We start from the raw sequence: 10,143 nt of genomic DNA, 5'->3' as shown, positions 1-10,143 counted from the left end.
CATCCATCCATCCATCCATCCATCCATCCATCCATCCATCCATCCATCCATCCAACCATCCAAGTAACTATCATCTTGATCTATGATTTCATCTCAGAAGTGAGAATGCTGCTACTCCCAAAGCAGATAAGCCAATTATTTGACCTTAAAATCCCAGAGAAGTGCCTTGGCCTCAGAAAGGTACAGTGACTTGTCCAGGGTCACTGAGCCAGGATGGGTATGAGGCAGGGCTCAACAAAGGTCTTCCTGACTGATTCAGTCAGCTGGTTCTCTCTATTCACTACTCCATGTTTAAAAAGAGTCTGAATGTGACAAACCCCAGATAAAATTATCCTTTCCATATACACAACAGGACATAAAAATAGTAGTGTATATGAAACTGATACACAGCTCACTTTCCTTTTTAAGTATATAATCAATTCAACACATAACTCTTAAAGCTGCCCAACTTGTCTGTGATTCCTGGTGGCCTTCCTTCAGTTTCCTCCTTTGCATTTCAAAAGATGCTTTGATGACCCTCCTTTCTTTCTTTTCTTTTTTATTTTGGCAATCCTATCCCTAGTTCCCTTTGCCCTCCCACCTACCTACTCAGACTGAATTAAAAAAAAAAAAAGAAAACCTTTGTAAATAACTTACATAGTTGAGTGAAAGAAATCCCTCCATTGTTCCTGTCCAAAAATGTACATCTCATAATGCACTTAACTCCATCATCTCTCTGTGAGGAGATGGGCAGTTGATTACATCAGGCTGACTCTCACCACTATACAGCAGGTAGTTAATAAATGCTCATTGATTAATTGAATGAAATTGGTGGAGCCAGGATTCAGAATACAATTTAGAGTCAGAGGAGACTCTAGGTATATTCTAGTCCAACCTTCTTATTCACCAGATGAGGAAAGTGAGGCCCAGAGTTATCAAGTAATTTGTCCAACATCACACAGCTAATTCAGAGTTGGGAACTGAGCCCAGGTCTATCTCTGAGTCCAGTCCTTGATCCTATGGAACCCAGCCACCTCTCAGGTCCTGTGAGGCCAAATTCCTAGGCTTTCCCCCAACCTCGTGACTCACCCGGCTAGAGTTCCCTCCTCTGTGCTGCTATCATGGAGCATTCAGAGTCTTGGATTTTGTTCCTCCATGAAAAAAGACCCTCTCTGTTCCAAACATAGCCTCAGCCAAGGAGAGATCTGACAGAAGCCACATGTTGGGGTGGGGAAGCCTCAATACAAGGAGCCGTCTGAAATCTTCACCTTCCAGCCCAGCCTGCTCAGAGGGGTTATTTTAAGGAGCATTGAGACCAGGCCAGGGCCTCAGCTTCCAGGGAGTGGCACCTCCTTTGCTAAACTGTGCTCTCTGTCCTAGCTGAAGGCGTCCAAGGTCCCAGAGGATGATGGTGGCCAGCTGGACGCTGCTCAGCATTCCAGTGTCTGGTGATTTTGCTACACCTGCTGGGAGGAAAATCACGGACAAAAGTGACTTATAAGCCACGCACAATCGAAGCACTTTTGAGACTGGGATACAGCTTGCCAAATTGAGACACAGAGTCTAAGACTGTGTCTCCCTTTGTACATGATTCTTTCATTGGCTCTCATGATTCGAATCCCATGATAATGTCTCCTGAACGTCCTCTTCTCTCCACTTAAATGGTGACCACTATACTTCCCTCTCTTCCTCTTTCCACCCCAAACCTAGACTATTGAGACAGCTTTCCTATTGATCTTCCTACCTCCATTCTCTACTATTTTCCAACCAATCACTCACAAAACTGCCTAATTAATATTTCTAAAACACAGACCTGAACTTGTCACTCCCTTGCTCAGACATCTTCACTGGCTCCACATTGACTCTAAGATAAAGCACGAACTCCTCAGCTGGGCATTTAGAGCACTTCCTAATCTAGCTCCAAATTGCCTTTATAAACTTATTTCACAGTATTCTTTTCTCAGCTCTGTGCTTCAGCCAAACTGACCTGCAGACTGTTCCTTGAACTCAACATGTTGCCCATCTCCTGCCAAACTGGCACATGCTGTTCCCCGTGCCTGAAATGCCCTCCCATCTCACCCCACCTCTTAAAATCAGAGTGCAGTTCATGAGTCATTGCCTAGGGGAAACCTTTCCTGGCACCCTTAGTTGGTAGAATTTTCTCCCTCCTCCAGTCTGTGTACAAACCATTCCCTCTAATCAGAGAAAAAGGTAAACCCCCTGAGGGCAGGAACTATTTCCTCTTGGCAGTTTCTTTCACAACCCCAGATACATTAAGCAATTAGCAGATGTTTATTAGATTACTTTGGGTAAGGAATTAGAGTTCTGGTTAAAACACAACTATTGTTTCTCAGCAGCTTTTCTGAAGGATTGCACAAAGACTTGGAAGCTTAGGACTATGTAGACACATCCCATTTCAACACATTGATTTTTCCCCCCAGCTGTCTGCTCTGATGACTCAAAGCAAACTTTGAGCCTTCACTTTTTTCTCCCCTATAAAAACGACTTTCAGCCTGACAGGAAACTGGGGTGGATGCTTCATGCAGCCCTGTCAGCAAATGGAGCCAAGCAGCTGTCACTAGCACAACTCTATATAAAACCCAGAAACTTCTCCCAGCTGCCATAGGTGGACCTATTCGAGATGTGAAAAATACTTGGCTTCATTAGCAGGAGTCATACCAAAGAGACCTAGAGAGGGTGTGTATGTGGTAGTGGAGAGGGGAGGGGGTGGGGTGAGGAGGTAAAGGAAAGGAGAAGAGGGAGAGAAAGAGAAAGGAAGGAAGGAAGATAAGGGAGAAAAGAAAGAAGAGAGGGAGGAAAGAAAGGAAAGAAGAAAGATAAGGAAGGAAGGGACAGATGGAGGGAAGGAAAGGAGAGGTAGAAAGGAAGAGAAGGATAGAAGGAAAGAAAGGAGGAAGGGAGGGAGATAGGAAGGAAAGAAAGAAGGGAGAAAGAAAGACAGGAGAAGAAAGGAAAAAGAAGGAAGAAAAAAAGGAGAAAAGGCAGAAAAGAATGAAGAAAGGAAGGAAGGGACAGATAGAGGAAAGGAAGGAAAGAAGGAGAAATGGAAGGGAGGAAAGAAGAAAAGAAGGAAGGAAGGAAAGAAATCCCAAACACTTGTTTTTCTATGTTTTTTTTTTGTTTTTTGTTCTTTGCTATGTTCCATAAAGCTCATTTGTGACAGGCTGCCTTTGCTATTTACATCCTCCACATTTTTTGTGAGGGCTGCCCAAAATTCTTTTGTGGGCTGTAAATGGTGCACTGGCTGTATATTGTGCAGGTCTGCTCTAGATATATCCCTTAACTACTGCCTTGCCTGTCCTAAGCCCCCACCCCCTTTTTTTTCTCTTTTCTGGACACTCCCATGTTCCATACTGGATTCCCTTATTTTCTCTCTCTGCCTGTGTTGTTAGAGACAAAAAAAAAAAGAAAAAAAGTGAAGCCTGCCCCTTCTCTCTGACCAGTATTCAATGCCTGTGTTGGTGAGCTACCCTAATGTGGGAATGCTGGGGTCTTGGCTATTTCTTGGTTGTAGGGGAGGAGCGTCAAGGAAGGCTTCATATAGAAAGAAGGTGGCTCTTGAGCTTAGCCTTGAAGGAAACCAGGTATTCTTAGAGGTGAAATGAGGAAGGCATGCATTGTAGACAAGGGGTTTAGCCAATGCCCCACAGAAAGCACTTAATCAGTACTTGTTGAATTGGCTGATTTGATTGACCACAACTATCTCCTTTTTTTTCCTTCCGGCTATAATCTAAAAATCATCAGTATCCGAAGTCTAGTAAATTCCCTTCCCTTTCCTTGTTGTCCCCCCTTGGACACTTCCTCTGAAGCCTAGGGTCTTCCTACATGGCTAATAAAGGTCTCCTGCTTTGCACTTTCTGACCTGGCCAATCCATTTTTGAGACATCCTTTGGGTCCCTAAATGGTTGGAACAGACTGGGCCATCATACGTATTCATCAGAATAGGCATTTTCTGAGGCAGAAAGGAAGATTTTCTTCTGAAACATTTTCAGTTAAATGCCTTAGCTATAATGAATGGCAGGAGCTGATGCCTGAAGCCCCTCCCTGATTCCCTGGAGTCTCAGGGAAGGGAACAGGTAGGAGATAAGAGAAAGTCATATAATAAACTTGTCACTTACACCACAACCAATACCAGTGATAAAAGTTGAGGCAGGAGGTGTCTTCTTCCTTCCTGATACAAGGAAAGATGAAATGAAAGCCCTGGTTTTATGGGTAAGTAGGAGTCTGAATTGGATACTTGTGATTTTTTTTTTAAACCAGAAGACAATAATAGTAATGTCTGAGAGTGACAAGATGATGTGACTGAGTCTGCCAGGGGCTAGGAGGGGAGAAATCATTAAAATAAAGTGAACCTACCATGAGAAAGCAGAAAAGATTCCCAAAGTCTCAGAATCTGATGAGAGTTTCTGAGTTGATATTTCACCCTAAGGAAAGTAAGAATAGGAGAATGGGGGCTTAAGGAAAAGAAGACAGAAACTTAGAGATCCTGGTCCAATTAAAAAAAAAATGCTAGATTTCCAATCAGAGAATGTTGTTTCAGAGTTATTGTGTTCGATGTTATTCAAGGTTCTCAGTTTTGTCATCTGTAAAATGAGGGGGTTTGACTAGATGGCCATGGGATATCTTCTAAATCTATTGTCCTTTGATCCTGCAGTCACAAATTGATAGAAATTGAAGATGGAATGAGAAAGAGAAGTCTTGTCCTTAGCTTGCTGAGGGCCTGGTTCTCTCTAAAATATAAGCAACTTGAGGACAGGCTTTCTGTCATTTTTTTTCCATCTCAACTTTCTATGCCCAACACTGAGCAGAGTCTTAAACCTGGCTACACACCCACCTCAACTTGTAAATTAAGGCTTATCTTCATGAAACATGCCCTCTCTCCATTTTCCTATTTCCTTTTTCCCCCAAATCTATTTTTGAAGGTCTGAGTTCAAATGCAGCTGCACTTACTAGCTGTGTAAACCTGGTCAAGTCTCTTGAACTGTGTTTGCTTCAGTTTCCTTATCTGTATAATGGGGATGATACAGTTGTCCCTTCCACATTGGGGGGTTAGAGGCATGGTACCCCTGCGATCTGGAAAATCCATGTAAAATTTTTTGGCTCTCCCTTCATACCAGAAAAGAAATTTGAATTTTTTTTCTTTTTCTTTTATTGGATGTTTACAGTTCCTTATTGCAAAATTTGGGGTATTTGGTCATAGGCTCTGTATTGTCTACTGGCCTTCCCATGTCACCTACAGTTTCTGCAAAACTCCCCCCAAATTCCCATTTAATTTCTTATTCTGATTTGTAATATATCAAAACCCATATGAGAAAAGTGGATATGGAAGGGATAACTGTAATAATTGAGGAACACCACATTAAGTGACTTATCCAGCGTCACACAGTGAGTGTCTGATGTTAGATTAGAGCTCAGATCTTCCTGACTCCAGACTCAGCACTTTATTCACTGTGCTACTCTAGCTTCCCCTCCTAAAAGTAAGAGCTATCCAAAAGGGCTGTTTTGGGAGAGAACATGTTTCCCCTCACTTGTTGGGGAATCTGAAAATTAGGGGTCTTATATATTTGACTCAGTTCTCTGTATATTTTAGAGATGAGGCCTTTATCAGAGGCACTGGTTGTAAAAATTCTTTTGCAATTTTCCACTTCCTTCCTAATCTTGGTTACATTGGCTTTGTTTGTACAAAAACTTTTGAATTAAATGTAATCAAAATTATGCATTTTGCATTTTCTAATGTTCTTTTTCTCTTGCTTGGTCATAAATTCTTTCCTTCTTCATTAATCTGACAGGTAAACTATTCCTTGCTTTCTTGGATTACTTACAGTATCAACCTTTCTATCTAGATTGTGAACCCATTTAGACTTTATTTTGATGTATGGTGTAAAATATTGGTCTATGCCCAGTTTCTGCCATACTATTTTCCAGTTTTCCCAACAATTTTTGTCATATAGTGAATTCTTATCCCAGAAGCTAGGGTCTTTGGGTTTATCAAACAGTAGATTACTATAAGTCATTGACTACTGTGTCTTGTGTACCTAACCTATTCCACTGATCTACCCCTCATTTTTTAGCCAGTATCAAGTAGTTTTGATGATTGCTGCTTTATGATACAATTTAAGATCTGCTATAGGTAGGCCACCTTCCCTAGCATTTCTTTTCATTAATTCCCTTGATATTCTGGACCTTTTTGTTCTTCCAGATAAATTTTATTATTTTTCTAGTTCTATAAAATAATATTTGGGTGGGGCAGCCAGGTAGCACAGCGAGTAAGAGCACCAGCTCCAGTGTTGAGAAGACCTGGAGATCGAATCCCGGGCTCAGACACTTAGCACCCACCCAGAAACACCTGGCCGTGTAACCTTGAGCAAGTTACTTAACCCCAATTGCTTAGGGGCAGCCAGGTGGCTCAGCGAGTAAGAGCACCGGCTCCAGTGTCTGGATGACCTGGATCAAATCCGGGCTCAGATACTCAGCACCACACCCAGAAATAACTGGCCGTGTTACCTTGAGCAAGTTACTTAACCCCAATTGCTTTAAAAAATAATAATAATATTTGGTAGTTTAATTGGTATGATATTGAATATGTAAATTAATTGAGGTAGAATTGTCATGTTTTTTATGTTAGCTTGGCCTACCCATGAGCAGCTAATATTTTTCCAGTTATTTAGATCTGACTTTATTTGTGTGAAAAGTGTTTTGTAATTGTGTTCATATAGTTCCTGGGTTTGTTTTAGCGGGTAGACTCCCAAATACTTTATAATGTCTTCAGTAACTTTAAATGGAATTTCTCTTTCTATTGTTTGCTGTTGGGCATTTTTAGTAATATATAAAAATGCTGATTATTTGTATGAGTTTATTTTATATACTACCACTTTGCTAAAGTTATTATTTCAAGTAGTTTTATACTTGATTCTCTAGGATTCTCTAAGTATATCATCATATCATCTGCAAAGAGTGATGACTTAATTTTTTTGCCTTTTCTAATTCCTTCAATGTCTTTTTCTTCTCTTTTTGCTAAAGCTAACTTTTCTAGTACCTTATGGAATAACAGTGGTGATAATGAACATCCTTATTTCACCCCCAATACTATTGGAAATGCATTTAGCTTATCCCCATTACATATAATGTTTGCTGATGGTTTTAGGTAGGTGCTACTTATCATTTTAAGGAAGACTCCATTTATTCCTGTGCTCTTTAGTGTTTTTAATAGGAATGGCTGTTGTATTTTGTCAAAAGCTTTTTCTGTATCTATTGAGATAATTATATGGTTTCTGTTAGTTTTGTTGTTGATATGATCAATTATGCTGATAGTTTTCCTTATATTGAACCAACCCTGTATTGCTGGTATAAATCCTACCTGATCAAAGTCTATTATTCTCCTGATAAATTGCTATAATATGGAAAGGATTTTTAAGCTTGGAGTTTCTAACTACGCCTGGGAAAGGACAGTTATCAAGCCATTCAGGGAATAGGCCAAGGTATTTGTGATGGCCTGGGGTTCTAGAACCTAGCCTCCAGGAAGCTTTGCTGATGTCACAATCTCCAACCCTCCCCTTCTTCCATCTCACTAAATGGGTCATACTTAGATATCCCACTCTAGGTCAGAGATTTCCCTAAAAGAATGTCCATTCATTATAGTTGATTTCAAAAGATCTGGCTCAGATGTGAAGAGCAATGGCTTTTATCCCTATCTCAGGGTCAAAGTCTTTTTTTGGGAATCACTCAAGAGTACCTTTTGAATGATATTATTTTGCCAAAAATCATAATAAATAATATATTTACTTCTACTTGACCATTCACTCTGGTACATCTGGCTTCTTATTGACTACTGGCTTTTGCTGCTAAGGTGTCCAAAGTTAACATTGATGGATCCCTGGGCCTTTGGGCCTTTATTCTATTCACCAGAAGAAACTTATTACTGCCTAATCAAAAGCACATATTTTTTTGATATTGAGGGTTGAAGGACCCCACTTTGAAAATGGTTGAACTTTTTTTTTCTTTTTTTTTTTTTAAAGCAATTGGGGTTAAGTAACTTGCTCAAGGTAACACGGCCAGTTATTTCTGGGTGTGGTGCTGAGTATCTGAGCCCGGATTTGATCCAGGTCATCCAGACACTGGAGCCGGTGCTCTTACTCGCTGAGCCACCTGGCCGCCCCTAAGCAATTGGGGTTAAGTAACTTGCTCAAGGTTACACGGCCAGGTGTTTCTGGGTGGGTGCTAAGTGTCTGAGCCCGGGATTCGATCTCCAGGTCTTCTCAACACTGGAGCCGGTGCTCTTACTTGCTGTGCTACCTGGCCGCCCCAAAAATGGTTAAACTTTTAAAAAACAAATATGGATCACTTCCCTTGTCCTCTTGCCTTTTGACTTTCACACCCAAAGATTTTCAGGTTTACTTCAGTTGGATTTTCCCATAAAATTAGCAACAGCATTAGAATCTGACCAGGCATAGTATTCCAGAATTTGAGGTCTTAAAAGGACCTCAGTAGCCTTCATTCCAACCTAGACCTAAACCCTCCTTTACAGTTTTTCAGACAAGCTTTGGCTACAACTGTTCACAGGAAAGGGAACCCTCTACTTCCTGAGGCAGCCCATTTTACTTTTGGATTAGTGTACTTTTTATGACTTTTCTTCCCCTTTTATATGAAGTCTAAAAGTGCTTCTTTGCAACTTTCACTTATAGCTCCCAGTACTTCCCACTTGGGCCAAGCTAAACATGACTAATTCTTTTTCCCATAGGACCTTTTTAAATAAATGAAGACTGCTGTCATGTTTTCCTTTGGTATTATCTTCTCTAGGCTAAACATCCCCAATTCTGTTGACTAGTCCTCGTATAGTATGACTGGTTGCCATTCTCTCAACACTTTTCACCTTTTCAATGTCCTTACTGGATCATGGTGACCCAACTAAGGACAATTCTCTGGATGAGGTCTCTCATGGCTTGTGGGAGGGCAAGTAGTCACTTTGAAAGGAGCCAATGAAGAAAATCTCACACAAGTAGAAGACTTCAGTAAATCTCAAGGAAAGAGTAGATAGTTTCTTTATTGGTAGGAGAGAAAAGAAAATGAGAATTGAGTCCAGTCACAATACAGGATTATGTTCAGTATAATTAGATAAACATTTACATAATAATAATTCATTTAGAGAGGTTACTATTGGCACAGTAACCTGGGCTCATGACCAATTTTTGATGCTAGTGGTGGAATCCTAGGCAGGTCACTCACTTATTCTCTCTGAGACTCAATTGCTCATCTGTAAAATGAATGGATTGGAGGTAATATGGCACCTTGGAAAGTCAAGTATCTCTGAAGTCTGAGGACATGGATTCAAATTCTTCTTTTGACATTCCCTTTGTGATAATCTTAGGCAAGTTACTTAACCTCTTTGGACCCAATTTTCCTCATTTGAAAAATGAGGGTGTTGTGCTCAGGTCTTTTGCAATTCTAGATTTATGACTCCAGAGATAACAGAGAGACAGTGGAATTTATTAAGTAGAAAGTTTAGATGGTTAGATATACCCTGTAGGAAAATCACTTGAGCAGATGAGTGGAGAACAGATTGGAGTGGGGAGAAACTTGAGTCAGGAAGAATGGTTAGATTATTACAATAGTTCAGATGTGAGAGGTGACGAGGTCCTGAACTAGAAAGGTTATTGTGCAAGTAGAGAGGTGGCAAGCTTTGGGAGGGATTTTGCAAAAGTAAAAATTCTAAGATTTGGCAATGTGGGTTTATGATGTGGATTTAAAAAATCAGACGTTCATTCCATATCCTTTGACTTGAAATATTATTTAAAGATGTTTGTAATCTCTTAGATCTCTTGTCACTCATATTCCCTTCTAATTTTAATATCTTATCTCTTGATTTACCTGGGTGTGCTCAGGGTTTTTAACTGAGTTATCTTACTCCTAAAATCATTGGTTGTTTTATCCTTTTTACCTTTAAAAAATTTCCCTGTTAGTCACTTTCTGACTTTCCCCCATTTTGATAGTAAAGTTCAATGCTTTTTCAACCTCCTCCCACTTTGTAGGGTTTACTTTTCATAGTTCTTATTCCAAATATCTTTGGGGGTGGAGGTGAGAGGGGATAGATAGGCATCATTCTGAGGTAACTTCCAGTGTCATTTTCTTTAGACCTGTTCTGGCCTC

This window comes from Petaurus breviceps, unplaced genomic scaffold (assembly GCF_028583685.1).
Source record: "Petaurus breviceps papuanus isolate PSGF00001 unplaced genomic scaffold, PetGlider_PUasm1.0 91041, whole genome shotgun sequence".
NCBI lineage: Eukaryota > Metazoa > Chordata > Mammalia > Diprotodontia > Petauridae > Petaurus > Petaurus breviceps.
This window is presented reverse-complemented; position numbering follows the sequence as displayed.